Genomic DNA, 19,363 nt, shown 5'->3' on the forward strand with positions numbered 1-19,363 from the left:
TGTCCCATTGGTGACTGAGTCATGCTCAGTCACTTATTCCCTGCACTTTGTCCACCTATAGATTTCTTCGTTAACCAACATCCTCTGCACAGAGAAGCGTCTGTGATGCAATCGAAGGGCTACACTAAACAATGGGCAGAATGTTTGGAATTTTTTTTTAAATATGTTCATGAAGCTTATAAAATATAGGGATATATATTTCTCTGTATAAAAATCTTTCATTAGACTTACACAGGGGATTGTATTCATTCCAGAAGCTGTAAGCTACTAAAAAGCCTCACACTAGGAATGAGACACTTCACCTGAAGACATTGGTCTGAGGCATTCAGGAAATGCCCCCCAAACAACCCGGGCTCTTGCCATTGCTCTTAGCTGTCTACCTGAACTTGATGGTTAAGACCTTGTTGCTGAAGATACCACATGCGTTGCTTGCAGGACATGAAGAAATCAATCTGTCCCTAAACAGGAAGCATCCTCTCTCATGCTGGCTAGCTTTCATAGTACCCAGGGATGTTCTGCAAGGTGCTGTGGTGATGGTGGTGCTGGTGCTGGTGCTGGTGCTGGTGCTGGTGCTGGTGGTGCTGGTGGTACTGATGGTGCTGCTGGTGCTGGTGCTGGTGTTGGTGCTGGTGCTGGTGCTGGTGGTGCTGATGGTACTGATGGTGCTGCTGGTGCTGGTGCTGGTGCTGGTGCTGGTGCTGGGGGTGCTGGTGGTGGTACTGGTGGTGCTGATGGTGCTGGTGGTGCTGATGGTGGTGGTGCTGGTGGTTGGTGCTGGTGGTACTGATGGTGCTGGTGGTGGTGGTGGTGGGTTATCATAGTCTTAACCAGATGTGAGCAACATGAGCAAGAGATGCTTATGCATGCAGTGGTGATAATGATGCTATGTGAGTAATCGACTCTTTTATTGACTAGATCTTGGGCCCATGCTACAGGAGGAAATACCCTCCTAGTATTGCAAATCTGACCAAGAAAACAATGATTGGAACAATCACAATGCCCAGGGAACCTTATCTCTATTATCTTACTAAATGGACATAGTAACAACCCAGCCTTTACATTTTTAAAGTAGTGTATGAAAACATTGGAATATCAATAGTAGTGGCATTCCAGCTAATACATGAAGGAGGGAAGGCACGCGCTCCCACCAGAGGCAGTTTTTACGTGCTCCAAGAGGCCTTGCATGGTGTCAAGCTTATAATAAGTGTTCAGGGGGAAAACTGTGTTGAAGTAAGTTTAATTCCTCTCTCACAATTTTTTATATTCTGTAGTTTGCCTATGATCATTTATATATTCATTCATCCATTTCCCCCTATCACCGCACACCATAAAACAAAGGCTGCCAGGCTTGAAACTCCGTGAACACGTTTTTCAAATACTTCCCATGCAAGCAATCAGCCGTCGGTCTGTTTTATTCATAAGGCAATTTTTCTTTCTAGCTGCTGGAGCCACTTAAACATTTAATATCCATAAAACTGCTTTAATTTTTTAAGGACACAAATGGGGATTCCATCACACTGAATAGGGAATCATTGGGCGTCATGGCAACAGGCCTCATTGGACCACTCAGCCTTCATTTAAAAGGTAACTCTCCCACCAAAACTCTGGTTTGCTTGCTCCTCCCTCTAACGCTCACGTGTAGAAGCCTAGACTTCCAGTCATCAGAACTTGCCCTTCTTTTCCACTTCACCATGGTCCTTTTCCATTTTGTGAGGAGTTAATGCTCCTCATTTGTCACTAGACCTATTTCCCAGAAAACAGCACAGAATAAATGACAGTACATCAGAAAGAAATAATTTAAGAAGAGAAGTATATTCTGGTAGGGAGTAGAAAGGAAATAAACCCTGCCTTTCTCCGTCACTATTTCTTTTGAGGGAGGATCTCTCCCTGAACCTGGAGCTCACTGATTGGGCTGAACTACCTGACCAGAGAGCTGCAGCCAAGGATTCTCCTATTTCAGACCCTCTGGGGCTGGAAGATAGGCCCACACTGCAGTGCCGTAGTTTTTACAAAAGTACTGACGTTCTACATTCAGCTGTGAGATGGGAAGTGGAAACAGAAGAACCTTCAGAAGCTCACGGGCCAGTAACCCAGTATACACAATGATGAGCAAGAGCTCCTGTCATAAACAAAGTGGAAGGTGAGGACAGACATCACATGTTGTCCTCTGACCTCTGTGTTCTCTGTGGTACATACGCACTCACACCTACACATATGAATGAACCTGTGCTCATATCAAATGCATGCACATTTTTAAAGTAGGTTATCTTAAATGATTCTTCTAGTTGTGAAATGCAGTCATTTATAGTCCGGGAAAGTGAACAGGCACTTAAGTGGCCATCTGGTTTAATTTTGTCCCTAACGGTTTCTGATTTCACCCCAGCAGGAGGGCACTTAAACCTGTGACAAATTGTCACCCGTCATCTTGATGAAATAGATGTAAATGCCATCCCATGGTATTTCTGTGTCTCCTCATATAGACCATTAATAATCCCAAACCTAAAAAACAGGGCAGTGCCTACTCACTGAAATGTCAAAATTGACATACCAAGATTACAATCCTCAGAATGGAGTCCAGCAAGAGAGAGAGAGAGAGAGAGAGAGAAAACAATCTACATTCACGGGTCCACTGCAGCCTTCTGCACAACGCCTTGACATTATCAGAAGCTTCTAGAAGTAAAATCTGTCTCCGAGGACATTTTTTTTTACTCTGGTCAGACAATTAATGAGTGAGGCTATTAAAGCTAATCTATGGTTGTTAGCATTTGAAAGACAGCTCTTTGGGAAAATGGTCTAAGAAAGAAGAGAGTTAGATAGAGGTACCATGGGAACTGGCTCAGCAGGTAAGAGCACATATTGCTCTTGCAGAGAACTTGAGTTCTAATCCTAGTAATCACGTTGCAGAGCTTACAATTGCTTTAACTTCAGTGCTGTGGAACATGGCACCCTCTTCTGGTCTCCATAGGCCCTTGCACACATATACACATACAAATACCCTCATATATACACATATTTAAAAATAAAAACTTAAAAAAAATAAATGCACTGAGTTAGGTGATAGGGTGCTTCATAGCTGTGGATAGATGATAGGCAGATACTGGGAGTGGATGATGGATTAATCAGTAAGGTGGGCCAACGGCAGAGATAAGAGAGCTGTGTTCTGTTGGATGGTGACCTTCCAGGAAGCTTTGCCCAGCTCAAAGGAGCAGAATGGCTTTGTGGATTAATTAAGTACTCAGTCACTGTTTGGATGAGAGGAATATAATTTGTGGTTTTGAAAAAGTTTTTAGTGTTAAGTAAATAAAAGTTGGCCTCCTCACCTTCCCCCATAATGAAATTTCTTCTTTAAGTCCTGATGACAGAGAGGTTAATGGAAAGCTTGGGGGAAATTGCTAAACTTTGACAATTGAATGATAGCAGGGGAGTTTGTATAGCGTAGGTGGGTGAAATAGCAGGGGAGGACAAACAGAGGCAATGGGTACCAGGCAGACCAGGGCAGTTTATGCAATTCAATGAACAGCTGCATCCGTACTCAGCAAAACTCCACAGATTACTCCTATCAAAGTGTCTGCTTTAGGCCTAGGCTTTGGGGCTCTGGTGTTCCTTTACCTACTTTATAATCTGGTATTCTTATATCTCGCATCCTTCTGTCTCAATACAAGAGTCCCTTAGTTACTGGGACATTAGAAGCAGGCACAGAGGACAACCCATGGTTGTACCTCATAGACCAAGGCCCCCCAAAACCATCTTATGGACAGTTTGTTCACTCCCAGATTCAGCTGCATTGTCGCCTAGGATCCTGAGATCTACATTCTACCCCGAGTGCTAAAAACTAAATCATTCCATGGGTACCCTGAGTCCCCAGTGAATTGTTACAAGTCTGGTGCAAATATGGCCTCTGTGTGGCAAACACCCAGAATCATAGAACTCGAAGTATCAAACTTCCAGCTCACCTGGGAACTTTGTAGCATAAACTACTCTAGACATACCAGCTCTGTTACTATCAGCACATAAATCCCTGGGAAGGCCAGTGAGGGATTGTCTAAATTCAGTTAATTGCACTAAGAAGATCCATCATGGATTGGGCTCTTGTGCTGTGGACCCTGAAAGACCAATCAGGAGCCGATCTGATGCAATCCTACCAGGGTCTTTATTCGAGCTATCTTCTGCTTACTTCATCCCCCGTGCCCCCTCCCTAAACCTCCTCAGGATGGCTCCAGTGGAGAAAAAGCCCTGAACATTCATAGAGAGGAGGTTTTATAGAAAGCAGCAAATGAGGGGTGAGGGTTTCTACCCTGGCAAGCATCTAATTGGTGTGCTACTGTGGTCTTTAGCATTATTGGCTGGTGCTGGGAGCAAACAGTAAACTTAAACTTAAACACTACTGGTGTCTTCATAATTGATAGAGAGCAAGCTTATTGGGAGGTAACCAGAGATGAAAGATTTGTTGGGGGAGATGAACCTGGGAGATGCAGGTTTTGTTGGAATCAGCCTAAAAACTGGGGTTAGGCTCCGGTTTTGGGGAGGTGGAGATGGGGGTGGTAACTTGGAAACTAATGCTGGGTGCTGAACTTGAGTTCAAACTTAAGTTAGATTATCTAAGATGGAGTCTAAACCCAAATATTTGGTCTCTCAGGGCCCCCTCATTGCATTCATCCCTTTGCTTCCCAGCTGTGGATGCAATGAGATCAGATGCCTTACACTCCTGCCACCATGTCTTCTTTACCATGATGGACAGTGCCCTCACACTCTGAGCCCAATCAAAACCCATGTAAACTGATGAGTGGTTTTAAGTTGCTGCTTCCTCCGTTTACCTGCCATGACAGATTATAACCTCTAATTATGAGCTAAAATAAACTTTCTCTCCTAAATTACTTTTTGTTAGGGTGTTTAATCACACAAACAGAAATGCAATTAGACAGAGATTAACATCTGCCTCCAGACTTGCCCATGACTCTGTGGAATTCGACAGCCTAGATATAGATGAACACAGATATGAACAATTGAGCTCTGTACATACAACGAGACATTATATCAGAGAAAGGACAGGTGCTTGCTTCAGCCAGTGGTATTAGAAAAGCCAGATGACCACATGCAAGAAATAAACCAACTCTGATCCAGACATAGCACCACATACAAAATCCTTAGGAGTACAATATGCCAAATACATTCCAGGAGATCTGAAAGGTTGGCTCCAAGCTTTAAACATAGCACTGTGGGCTGTTGCTCTCCATACATGCTTAACATAAGGGCCATGTTTGCATGGAAGTCACTCTGAATGGATACATAGAATGATTGTATTGGTATTACATTCTCTGGAAGATGAAACTACAGAGATGTTAAACAGGCCTGATTAGAAGAGATGGACAGGACTCCATAGATGAAGATGCTCCTGGAATCACACAATTACTCTCTGTGGGGCAATAAAGGTCTCAAGAGGGCATCTGGAAATGTAACTAGGCAAGAAGGGACATAAGGTTGTTACAACACCCAATAATAGTGAGAAGGAACTAATGTTGCCAAATGAACTACAGGGCTTCAGATAGTGTCATATAATGAAGAATCCCCCCACCACATTCATGTTACGCATTCTCTTATAACCCTTGTTTAGGTATATGAAATCATGAAAGAACTCAATAGCATTATACATTCAGATATGGTAGAACAAATTGCTAAGTTTTATTCCATTTTCTGTTTCATGATCATGAAATCTAGCCAGGTATGATAAGGCATACTTATAATCTCAATACTCAGAAGGCTGAGACAGGAGGATCACCACAAATTCAAAGTCTGGTTGGGTTGGGCTAGACCAGACTTACCAGAGCGTATACCAAGAACTAAAGGAAGAAAGAGAGAGAGAGAGAGAGAGAGAGAGAGAGAGAGAAGAGGGGAATGGAAGGAGGAAGGGAGAGGGAGGAAGGGAAGACAAGGAAAGGGAAGAGGGAGGGAGGGAAGGAGAAAGGAAGGGACAGAGACTGAGAGGGAGGGTGGGAGAGAGGGAGGGAGGGAAGGAGGGAGGGGAGGAGGGAGAGAGGAAGGAACAGAAGAAAGAATGGGAGAAAAAGGAAATTCTACAACTAGAAAACTCTGTGCATGTGCATGTGTGTGTGTGTGTTTGTGTGTGTGTGTGTGTGTGTATCTCCAGATATTCACATGTGTATGTGTCTCCATGTATGTGTCTGCATCTGTTTGCATGTGTGATTGTGGTATTAAATGCATTTTCACAAACTTAAAGAAGCAACAATTCTGAATTAGGAAAACTGGAGCTAATTTTAGTCTGTCACAGGCCCACTGAATGACCCTGAGATGCCAGTCCCCTTCTCCTGGGTCATACCATTTCCTGGCCCATGGATGAAATGTTCATTCAAGTTAATTTCCAAGGTGCCATGAAGCTCAACATTTCCATGACTCTAAGACCCATAAAAGACTCATTATTCTCTCTGTACTTTAATAAGCAAATGTGACCACTGCCAGCAGATTAAATAAAGGAGCTAAAGATTGATGGGGTCACCTCGTGATTTTCCAATAAAGGCTGAGGCAGTTATAACAACAGCAGTGACGAAGGGACACAGGCAGGCTGTGGTGAAGGTGGGTGGCAGAGTTGCTTCTGCAGGCTTCTTCTGGTGCTGGTTGCCAATAACTCCAGAGCAGAGCCATAGAAGTGCTGACTCATGTCTGTTCTACTGCATAAACTGTCCTGCAACTGAGCAGCGGTGAAATTGCTCAGGAAGGAAGTTTGAATGCAACCATTAATTTACTCTATAAAAATGTATGCAACACAAGTATGTGTGGTGGACCTGAGCGAGGAGTAGTAAGGTGGGCGGGGGGACATTTTCCTTGCCCTCATGGGTGCATTAGTCATGAAGGAAACACATAAACCCCTTCTAAAGATGTAATGAATACTACAAAACCTAGAGTCATGGGTACCTAAGTGAGAGAGAGATTCCCAAAGGAAAGGTGTTCATGGGCCCTTAGAAGATGAGTGTAGTGTCACTTGGAAGGGAGCTGAGGATACGGCTAGTGAACAGTGTCAGGCTACAAGAGACAGAGCTCACTGAGTCACGAATAAGCAAATTAGGCAGTTTAGTTTGTTTTTGCAATTAGTTTGATTATTAAGAAATACTGGGTTGGTGAGGTGGCTCAGTCTGTAAAATGCTTAACTTACTAACAAGGGGACCTGAGTTCCAATCCTCCAGAATCCTTAGATACTAGGTATGAACATTGTGATGCGTGCCTGTAACCCTGCTGCTAAGGAAGGGATGGATGGCAGCTCCCTGGGTCTCCCTAATCACCCAGCCTAGACAAATTGGAGCAATCCAGGCCAATGAGAGACCTTGTTTCAAAAGTATGATGGAGAGAGGTTAATAAAGCTACCAAAATCAGCCTGTGATCCTTCTATACGTTTGCATGCACACTCCTGCCCACAGACACACATGCACATAAGAAAGGCTACAAACAAAGTGGGTACCCCATGGAGCACCATCCTGTGGGTTGGGAAATAGTGCTCTGTATGGACCCCAGTTGTGGGTGCACAGAAAAGACTGAGTGTTCCCCCTCCACCCAGCAATCTGTTCATCCCTGCAGCAAATATCTAACTGCATACAGCCTGTCACGACCAAACACACAGAGCTCATCAAGACAGGAGGCGTCCTACCGTGGAGAACTTTGTTAGAGAACTTAGAATGCAAACCTCAATAATGGAACATCCCCTGGGATGGTTTAGGATACACTGCGAAGCACTTTGCAGACCCAGGAAGACCCCACAGCTCATAGCAGAACACCCCAAAGCTGGCCCTTTAGAGATATTTCTCCTAACACCATACAGGCTAAACCAAAGCAAATGGCCACCTGGGGACCCATAGAAAGACCACACACCTTGACTTTTAGCCTCTTTTAAAATAGCACCCTCTATGCACATGTGCACACACACACACACACACATACACATCATAGCACATCATAATCACATATGTATTGTGTACATGCATGCATAGTCACTTTCACTGGGGCTGTAAGCTATAGAGTTGGCTTTCTGTGATTTTGGTTTTGTTTTGGGTTTGGATTAGGTTTTTTTATATTGTTTAGGGTTTTTTTTTTAAAAGACTTATTCATTTAATTTTAAGTGGGTAGATATTTTGCTTGCATATTTGTATGTTTTTTATTAGATGTTTTCTTCTTTACCATATCTCCTTTCCCAGGTTCCACTCCAAAATAAATAAATAAATAAAAAAAGAAAAAAAAAAGAAAAGAAAAATTTAAAAAAAACCTAAAACAATCCTCTGTTCCCTCTCCCCTCCCCCTGCTCACCATCCTATCCCCTCCTGCTTCCTGGCCCTGACATTCCCCTACACTGGGGCATAGAACCTTCACAGGACCAAGGGCCTCTCCTCCCATTGATGACCGGCTTGGCCATCCTCTGCTTCACATATGTTGGTGGAGCCATGAGTCTCACCATTGTACTCTTTGGTTGGAGTTTTAGTCCCTGGGAACTCTGAGGGTACTAGTTAGTTCATATTGTTGTTCCTCCTAAGGGGCTGCAAACACTTCAGCTCCTTCGGTTCTATCTCAAGCTCCTTCATTGGGGACCCTGTGCTCAGTCCAATGGATGGCTGTGAGCCTCTACTTCTGTGTTAGTCGGGTACTGTCAGAGCCTCTCAGGAGACAGCTATATCAGGCTCCAGTCAGCCAGCACTTGCCTGCATCCACAATAGTGTTTGGGTTTGATGATTGAATATGGAAAGGATTCCCAGGTGGAGCAGTCTCTGAATTGTCCTTCCTTTAGTCTCTGTTCCATAGTTAACCTCTACAACTCCTTTCATGGGTATTTTGTTCCTGCTTTTAAGAAGGAACTAAGTATCCTCACTTTGGTCTTCCTTCTTTTTGAGTTTCTTATAGTTTGTGGTTTGTACTTTGTGTATTCCAGTCTTCTAGGCTAATATCCACTTACCAGAGAATGCATGCCATGTGTGTTCTTTTGTGATTGGGTTACCTCACTCAGGATGATATTCTCCAGGTCCGTCCAATTCCCCAAGAATTTCATAACTTCAAAAATGGCCATCTTGCTGAAAGCAATCTACAGATTCAATGCAATCCCCATCAAAATTCCAACTCAATTTTTCACAGACTTAGGAAGAGCAACTTGCAAATTCATCTGGAATAACAAAAAAACACAGGAGAGCCAAAACTATTCTTGACAATAAAGGAACCTCTGGTGGAATCACCATCCCAGACCTTAAGCTGTACTACAAAGCAATTGTGATAAAAACTGCATGGTATTGGTACAGTGACAGGCAGGTAGATCAATGGAATAGAATTGAACCCACAAACCTATGGCCACTTGATCTTTGACAAGGGAGCTAAAATCATCCACAGTAAAAAAGACAGCATTTTCAACAAATGGTGCTGGCTCAACTGGTGGTTACATGTAGAAGAAGGCAAATTGATCCATTCTTATCTCCTTGTACAAAGCTCAAGTCCAAATGGATCAAGTACCTCCACATAAAACCAGATACACTCAAACTAATAGAAAAGAAAGTGGGGAAGAGCCTCGAGCACAGAGGCACAGGGGAAAATTTCCCAAACAGGACACCAATAGCTCACGCTCTAAGATCAAGGGCTAATATCCAATATACACAAAAAACTCAGGAAATTAGACTACAGAGAAACAAATAACCCTATCAAAAATGGGGTACAGAGCTAAACAAAGAATTCTCAACTGAGGAATATCAAATGGCTGAGAAACACCTAAGAAAATGTTCAACATCCTTAGTCATCAGGAAAACGCAATCAAAACAACCCTGAGATTCCACCTCACACCAGTCAGAATACCTAGGATAAAAAACTCAGGTGACAGCAGATGCTTGCAAGGTTGTAGAGAAAGAGGAACACTCCTTCATTGCTGGTGGAATTGCAAGCTGGTACAACCACTCTGAAAATCAGTTTGGTGGTTCCTCTGGAAACTGGACATAGTACTACCAGAAGACCCAGCTATACCACTCCTGGGCATATACCCAGAAGGTGCTTCAACATATAATAAGGACATATGCTCCACTATGTTCATAGCAGCCTTTTTAATAATAGCCAGAAACTGGAAACAACCCTGATGTCCCTCAACAGAGGAATGGATACAGAAAATGTGGTACATCTATACAATGGAGTACTACTCAGCTATTAAAGACAATGAAGTTATGCATATCTGTATGTACATCATGTGCATGCTTGGTACCCACAGATCTCCGAAAAGTGAATTGTAGCCTCTTGGATTGGAATTATGGATGGTTCTGAGCTGTCATGTGGGTGCAGGAACCTGAACCTCAGTCCGCTGCAGAAGCAGCAAGTGCTTTTAACCTCCTAGTATTTTTCCAGTCCCTTGTTTTTTATTTATTTTCTTGTTCTTAAACAGGGTCTCATTATGTCATCCTGGCTGGCTGGAAATTCCCTGTATAGACCAGGCTGTCCTTAAACTTACGAAAATCTACCTGCCTCAGCCTACTGAATGCTGAGATTAAAGGTGTACACCACCATATCTGACTTTCTTTGTGTAAATTACATGCATGATACTTTTGCTTAAGACTCAGAGAGTGACTAAGAATAGACATCAAGCAAACATTCAGTTTTTAGTAAATCCAAGGAAGATTTGAAATTTTAAACACAGAAATTCAGAAAATCAGCAAACACTCGAAGTTGATTGAGTTGGTTTCATCAGGAAAGTACATGCCATACAAGCATGAGGACCTGAGTTTAGAGCCCTAGTATTCACTAAAAGCCAGGCATGACAGCATACACATATAATCCCAGATCAGACAAAGCAGGCATGAGCAGATCCCTAAGCTTGCTGGCCAAGGCAGACTTGACAAATAGCTGAGCAGAGGTTCAGTGAGAAGCACTATTTCATAAAGTGAAGAAGACACATAGTATAAACCATCTACCTCTTCCCCCTTCTCTCCCTCTTTCTCCATACATATGCACACATGCTTGAGCACCTACATGCACACGTGTACTCACAAACACAGAAACACAAACATACCAGGTCTGTAACTTAACAATAAATAAACTCTATAAAACATAAGGAATCAATTGGTCAAGTTTTACTAAATGTGAGGACGATTTCTGTCTGTGATGCTAGATGAGGGCTATCTTTTCAGCTACGGGTTTACATGTCCTATAAATGGTCCGAGTCAGCTGGAAATGCTTAAAATTGAGCCTGTCATCCAGATGTTCAAGCATCGTGCTGTCAGACAAGCAGAGCTGCCGGCTCGATGTGGCAACAGCCATGCGTGGCTTCTCCACTTGCAAAAGCCAAGTTTATATTTGGTTCCAGACAGAAGCAAATGTGTTTATGCTAGTGGTTACACTTTAAAATTAATTTTCCCCTCTAATTTTTCCAACTCGAGTTTCACATTTAAAAATTTATTCATCCCCTGATCTCCATAAATCAGATCCATGAAGCAATAAACAAAGTTCAGATGATGAAGCACTGGCGCTTTAATTAAAACCACCTTTCCCGGTGCATGGCAAGTTCACCCCGGTGGAACCAGTGCTTTTCTAAATGAACTTTCCCAATTTAGGAAAGGACCCTTCTGGGGCACAAGAGCACGGCTGGCTCTTTGTAATGTCTTAATTTTTTTTTCAGGGAGTCAAGGTATTATTGAGGGACGACTGTATATCAAATACTTTCTTGATTCCCTTTTTCCCATCACCCCCCGTCCTGTGTCATAAGGCATTTAAAACAGCAGCAACAGTATGTTATTATCATCAACTCTTTGAAATGATGTGAGCTATCAAATACAAAGCAAAGGCGGGATTGTCTATTTTAACCTGGGTACTATTAAGACTCCATCAAACTGCAGCTTCCACTTCCAACCCCCCTCTGCCCAACATAACCCCATGGGATAACACCTGGTAGACAGTATCCATCTCATGACTATCTTCCAACCGTGGTGTGATATAAATGGGTTTTGTGGGGCTGGAGAGACAGCTCAGTGGTTAAGAGCACTGACCATGCAGAGAATCTGAGTTCAGTTCCTAACAACCCCATTAGATAACTTACAACTGTCTCTGACTCCTGGCATTCGCTCCCCTCCTCCTCAGACACTACACTCATGTTCACAGGCACATACATGTCTAAGTTGTTCTAGGTCATACTTTTATTATCATTTCATAAAGGGCTGTAGCAAATACATGTATGTACCACACCATCTTTAAATTAAGTTACAAGATGTGAACGAGGTTCTTAGTATAACAACATTAACAATATAGAAGCAATTTGTGTGTGTGGGTGTATGAGAGAGAGAAAGAGAGAGAGAGAGAGAGAGAGAGAGAGAGAGAGAGAGAACACACACATGGGAGTATATGTGCTCACATATGGGAGGGGTGTGTGTGTTCAGTCATGTCTCTGGAAGCCAAAGCCAGCCTCAAACCTCCTTCCATAGTTGCTCTTCCTCTTGTTTATGAGGCAGGGTCTCTTCCTGTTCCCTTTAGAGTTCCAAATCAACTAGGCTTGCTGGCCAAGGAGCCGAGGGATCCCCCTGCCTCCACCTCCCCAGGACAAAGACTACAGTAAGCATACTCTGAGAAGGCAAGCACACCGATTTGCATGGCAAGCACTTTCCTCACAGCCGTTCCCCCTCAGCTCTAAAAAGTAACTTAAGGAGGGGAATATTAGATGGGTTGATCAGCACACAAAATTAAGTGTAGGGTCTAATTGACCAGAAAACATTCAAACAAGCAGATCCTAAACATAGTGGCTACATTTAGCCAGGTAAAAAGCAGTGATTCCCCCCACCCCCTTCCTCTGGAAATGAGACAAAGAAGTGATCAGGAAAATAAGTTCAGAAGCGTTTGTCCCACTGAAGTATCTGCCCCAAGAATAAGGTCAGAGAGGAATAAAGCCATTTTACTGGAAGTCTTATGAAAACAAGCATTTCCTAAACTAATTTCTATGAAATACTAATTCTGGGAGGGGTTGACTGGTTTCAGAAGTCTCCAGTGAAATAGAGGTGAGAAGTGTTTTGCATTAAGGGTGCCTCAGAGCTTCTGCCAAACATCCCAAGGAGCACTGTGGACCTCTAGCACGGGAGAAGTGGAGAACATAAACCCCAGTTTAAATCGTCGTGGCTTCTTGCTCCCAGTAATAAACAGTAAGTTTCCATTTCGTTGTGACATCTTACCCCCAACCATTAAGTTTTCACTGTTCTGAAATAGACCATTTCCCCACATGCCTTTGATTGCTCTGTACCTGTTACAAGCCAAGGAGCAGAGGGGGTTGGGTAGACCGCTCTTACCCTGGCCAATCAACAATTACAGAGACACAGCCCCAACCCCTGCTCTGGAAGGTGCGCAGAGATACCTGAAGTCCGATAGAGAAGGTGTCAGGGGTGGGTGAGTGGGTAGAACACCCAAGCCCCTGAGAGCCAGTGGTCTCTCCAGCTGGAGTGGTGCTGTGGTACGCTAGAGGTCTGGAATTCTTGCCAATAAGCTTATCCTTCAGGTTTGGCTGAGACGTTCTTCGCATGCATCCCGTTTAGTTCTTTAACTGACTGAGAATAAAGAACCCACCTGCCAGCTGGCATAAAAGGCTTAGGGGCAATTTCAGAGCATGTGGATTTTGCATAAGGAATAGTGACTTATTCACCAGGAGCCACACCTGTTTCTTGGAATGAATGGTTAGAACTGTGGGAGAGTGTTCTCTATCCAAATTCCCTGAACATTCACAACGATGAGCTGGAGCTGTGCTGCTGCGCACTACCGGGGGAAAATCGATCCTCATATAAGCAAGTCAGCAAAGACCAAAAACAGCCAGGGGGATGTGTACACGCTGCTCTTGATAAAATTACCTCGTGCTGTTGGTTTTCTACAAAATGTTATTGGAGTGTGTGTGTGTGTGTGTGTGTGTGTGTGTGTGTGTGTGAGTGTGTGTGTGTGTGTGTGTGCGCGCGCGCGCGCGCGCGTGCGCGCGCACTCGCACAAGTAGGCAAATAGAGTCAAATAGAGTCAAATATCAATATCAGGTGTATTCCTCAGTTCCTCTTCATGGTGTTGTTATTGTTGCTGTTATTGTCATTTTTGCTGGAGGAGTTGTTATTGTTATTGTTGTTGTTGTTGCTGCTGCTGCTGTTGTTGCTATTGTTCTTACTCTTGTTGCTGATGTCACAGATTTTATTGCTGTTGTTGCTGCTGTAGCTGTTGTTGTTATTCTTACTGTTGCTGCTGTTGTTGTTGCAGTTGTTTTTGTTGTTGCTGCTGCTGTTTCTGTTGTTGTTGCTGTTGTTGTCGTTGCTGTTGTTTTGCTGTTACTGATGTTTCTGCTGTTGTTTCTGTTGTTTTTGTTGCTGTTGTTTTTGTTGTTGCTGCTGCTGTTCTTATTGTTGTTGATGTTGTTGCTGCTGTTGTTTCTGTTGTTGTTGCTGTTGTTTTTGCTGTTGCTGCTGCTGTTCTTATTGTTGATGTTGTTGCTGCTGTTGTTGTCACTTTGTTGTTGTTTCTCTATGAACCTGATGCTCACTGGTTAAGCTAGGCTGGCTGTTGGCCAGTGAGCTCCAGGGATCCTCCTGTCTCTGTCTCTCAACTCTGGGACTACAAACCCACATCTGATGCCTAATTTCTGTTCCTGGGTTCTAAGGGTCAAACGCAGGTCCCCATGTTTGAATGGCAAGCAGGGCACTAGCTGAGACATCCTGCCAGTCCAGGTTTTTACAACGTTGCTTTGGAAGGGAAACAGCTTCTGCATTTTCAAGCACAGACCCAGCTCTTACTCCCTCATCCCCTGTATCATCACTTTTCTTCCTACAATCCACAGAGGGGGAAGTTGTCAGCCTGGAGACATTGACAGTGTAAACCCTTCTGAAACAAAATAGGAGGGAAACCTCACAGGAAGCCATCGATCTCAGCTGGGGAAGTGTAATGTTCAGTGGAAGGAGACCAGAGTAATTGATGTTGAGCCCCGACAGACATCGAAACTACTTGAAGTCCTTTTCCAGTATGATGAGACGAGCTTTCTATAGTGTCTACTTTTTCCAACACTAATAACATTTTTTTTAAGATCAAGGAAGAGAGAGCATACCTTTTGGGGAAAAGAAAAATTACAAATTTCCCCAAGCTAAAAACAGCATTGTTATTACCCTGCCTACAAATCTAATTTGATCAGAGACTACCACATCCTGCTGGCCTGTTTGTCTGTGACCTTAACAAAATGATAGCGAAATGGGAATATTGTAACCTCAGAGACAGGAAGATCTTGCTCTCTCTTGCTGCCTCAGAATCACTGTGCCTCTTGGAGGCCACAGAACCTCTTGGCACTTTAATTTCCTCAGCTATGAGAAGGTTTGAATTACTGTGAAGGGATACACATTTGTTTGGTAGTTTTCCTAACCTTTTTACATGCAATCAGATTTATGGATAAATTTCTATCTCCTTTAGAAAAGCATGGGGATGGGTATGTATGGTATCATGGAGCGATTACATTGAAGTTAAAACATTCCCTTCTAAAGGAAGAAGACAGCTTATTACGAATTGGAAAATCAGTTCATATTGTTGTTCGTCCTAAGGGGCTGCAAACCCTTCAGCTCCTTCGGTGCTTTCTCTAACTCCTTCATTGGGGACTCTGTACTCAGTTCAATGGATGGATGTGAACCTCTACTTCTGTATTAGTCAGGTACTGTCAGAGCCTCTCAGGAGACAGCTATATCAGGTTGGATTGTCCTTCCTTCAGTCTCTGCTCCATAGTTAGTCTCTGCTACTCCTTCCGTAAATAGTACCCTCAGAGTTCCCAGGGACTAAACCACCAACCAAGGAGTACACATGGTGGGACTGATTGCTTCGGCAGCATGTGTATAGCAGAGGATGGCCAAGTCAGTCATCAATGGAGGAGAGGCCCTTGGCCTTGTGAAGGTTCTATGCCCCAGTGTAGGGGAATGCCAGGGCCAGTAAGTGGGAGAGGGTGGGGTGGCAAGCAGGAGAAGGGGGGGAGGGAACAGGGGTTTATTCTTGTTGTTGTTTTTTGGGTTTTTTTTTTTTTTGGAGGAAAAACTGGAAAAGGAGAAATCATATGACATGTAAATAAAGAAAATATCTAATAAAATAAAGAAAAAAAGGTAAAAAAAAGAATTGGAAAGTCAGCAATAATTGCAAGTCCTAGGATCTCCTGAAACTTACAAGATTCACAAGAAGTCCAGGCCCCCAAAGTTACATAAACAGCAACAATTGCTTAGAAGAGGAGACTGTCCAACCCACTAGCCTACTTGCCTGCAAGTCATGCAGAGATGATCCATGCTAGGGTAGGCCTTCAGAGATATAGCTGCCACTAAAGCACCTATGCTCCTGTAGGTCACCCCTCACTCTCAGTTCTGTAAGAAATACAACAAATTCAGTGGTTCAGCAGTTGGACTTTGATGGAAGAGTCACTACCTGGGTAAGTAGACATCTGTTCACATCTCCCCAGAAACAATCAAACACTGTAACTGTCCACAGCTTAACATAAAGAATATAAGAGAAGTCAGTTCCCACTTGGCTATACACTGAATTTTGCTTATTTATAAATTTATGTACACAAACTATTCTTATGACTATAACTGCAGAATTATTGTTTTACTGTATACAATTGTTATTGAATACTTCTTTGCTCTAGTGAATAGAGAAATAAAGTTGTTTCTCAGAAAATAAATTAAATGCTTAGATGATTCTTTACAACTCAATAAAGGTAAAGATTTAATACTGTTGGATCTAATGTGTGTATGGTAACTGTGTAATATCTGGTATAGAATTAAGAGAATACCGTGCTCACATGCCTTCACAGATGTTTTTAATTTCTTATTTTTATTTTTAAGATAATTGGCTCAAAGCAGTTGCAAAATTAATACCAAGCATCCTATGTACCCTTTGTATAACTTTCTCCAATTTTAACAGGATACATCATAAAAACCAGGATACTGGTAGTGTGCAATATTAACTCTAGATCTGTAGTTTAATTTGTAAATTGAAAATAATGAGATATGACTGTTATAAATGGAATAGCTTGGGAAACTTGAGTTTGATTATGGACAGGGAGACCTATCAAAGAGCAAAAGATGTTCATCTCAGAAAAGCAGGATGGCCTCCAGGGATTATCTTTGAAGCCAACAAGAAGCCTGGAATTTATCTCACCAGGAAGACCTCTGCTGCTTTCTACTGAAAACCAACGAAGATATGGCCATGTAATCCAAAGGTTATGTAGGTATCAAAAATGTGAAACTATAAATGACTTTAATGTTTAATATAGACATTTAATATAGATGGCATGGTAAGTTATAGATGACTTTAATGTTGAAGATAAACATGACATGCATTTATTTAGAATAATTTAGGAGAAATTTAAAGTAATCTACCCATTTATGACATATAGAAGGGAAACTGCAGCAAATCGGCTCATGGAGATTACAAACTGGAAATAAAATTCTGGCTTAATTAGAGTTCACACTGCATCAGAAGAAGCACAGGAAGATGAGGAAAGAGGAGCTAAGCGGTCTTGGATTAAATGTTAAGCCAAAATGTATCCATTGAGAAGACAACTAGAGATACACAAGAACTGTCATTTTTTTTTTTAATTAAAAAAACACGAGTTCACACCATCTTTGTGTGCTGGTTACTTTTCTCATTGCTATGACAAAACTTTTTTGTCACGGGTTTTATTTGGCTCATGGTTTGAGATGGGATGATGGTGGGGAAGGCGTGGCAGCAGGAGTGTGAAGCAGCTAGTCACATGGCTTCTATAGACAGGAAGCAGCTAGTCACGTGGCTTCTATAGACAGGAAGCAGAGAGAGACGAATGCTGGTGCCCAGCTCACTGTCTCCTTTTTACTTTAGTGCTGAACCTCTGCTCCTGGGATGGTGACACCCACATTCCGAATGGGTCTTCCCACCTCAGCTAAATCTTTCTAGAAATACCCTCACATATTTCCATATGTCTCCTATGTGGCTATAAATTGTATGAAGTTGGCAATCACAATTAAGCTCGACATGTAAGTACAAAAGCTGATGGACTATAACATAAAAATTGGCTTTCTTCTTCTATATAGTGTAAAATTCTATATTGCACACCTTTGATCCCAGCACTTGGGAGGCAGAAGCAGATGGATTTCTGAGTTCGAGGCCAGCCTGGTCTACAGAGTAAGTTTCAGGATAGCCAGGACTACACAGAGAAACCCTGTCTTGAAAAAAAAATTAACATGCATTTATGTTTAGGTATACAATTCCAGATAGCTATAATCTTGTTTAATATGTGTCTCCCTTCTTGAATTGTAGAGCCAGCTACAGTTGCATATGATAAGAGGGGGCATGCTGGCTATGATATCACACTCTCCACTGAGTGTGAATGAAAGGGGAGAGGAAACTAGGTGTATTCTCTCAGAACTCCCCTGAAGGCATCATGGTTTTAACACGAGACAGGAAATTGCAAGACTATCCCCCTTTCAATTATGGTAGACTAGACAGGCTTATTCCCCAGAACTCACAAGAATCACCTTGGTTAATAAAAAAAAGAAAAAAAGAAAAAAAGAAAAACCATTTAAAGCAAAATAAAAGGATTAGTTGTGGGGAGTTGGGATTTGAGTGTGGACAGGGAGAGCTATCAAGAACAAAAGCTTCCCATCTTAGAAAAACAAAATGGGCCCTGAGAGTCTTATCTATGAAGCTGACAAGGGCTGGGGTTGGGGAATACACAGACATCCCTAGCAGTCTGATTATCTTGACATAAAGAACTCTGCTGCTTTTACTGAAAATGCTGCTGTTAGTTTCACAGTTAAATTTTGCTAAAGAGCCTTTTGACATGTTACTCATCTGAGCCACACTATAAACTGATTATCCAAAGACAGAAAAAAAAATAGTTTCTTATTCAAGAAGGTTAGTGTTATCAAGTGCAGTGGTAACTGCAAACCTAGCATTGAGGAGACCAAGTCAGAAAAGAGAGTGGAAGTTCGGCCTGCATGGGTACACAATGAGACCCATGTTAAGAAGGAGAAGTGGGGAGAGAAGGAGGAGAAAGATGTGAGAAGGAGGAGGAAGAGCTGAGAAGGAGGAAGAGAAGGGAAAGAAGGAGGAAGGGGAGAAGGAAGACAAGGAGGAGAAGGAGGAGGAAAAGGAGATGATGAAAGAGGAGGAAGAGAAGAAAGAAGAGGAGGGAAAGAAGAAGAAAGTAGGAGAAAAAGGAGAAGGAGGAGGAAAGGGAAGAGGAAGATGGAGAGGAGGAGGCAGGGTTAGGAGTTGAAATGTGGCCCCTAAGGTTGATAGTTGTCTAAATGACATAAATCAGAGTCAACTAGTGATTTAGGGTTTTACTGCTATGAACAGATACCATGACCAAAGCAATTCTATACAGGTCAACATTTAGAGA

Source organism: Mastomys coucha, unplaced genomic scaffold, assembly GCF_008632895.1.
Source record: "Mastomys coucha isolate ucsf_1 unplaced genomic scaffold, UCSF_Mcou_1 pScaffold1, whole genome shotgun sequence".
Classification (NCBI taxonomy): domain Eukaryota; kingdom Metazoa; phylum Chordata; class Mammalia; order Rodentia; family Muridae; genus Mastomys; species Mastomys coucha.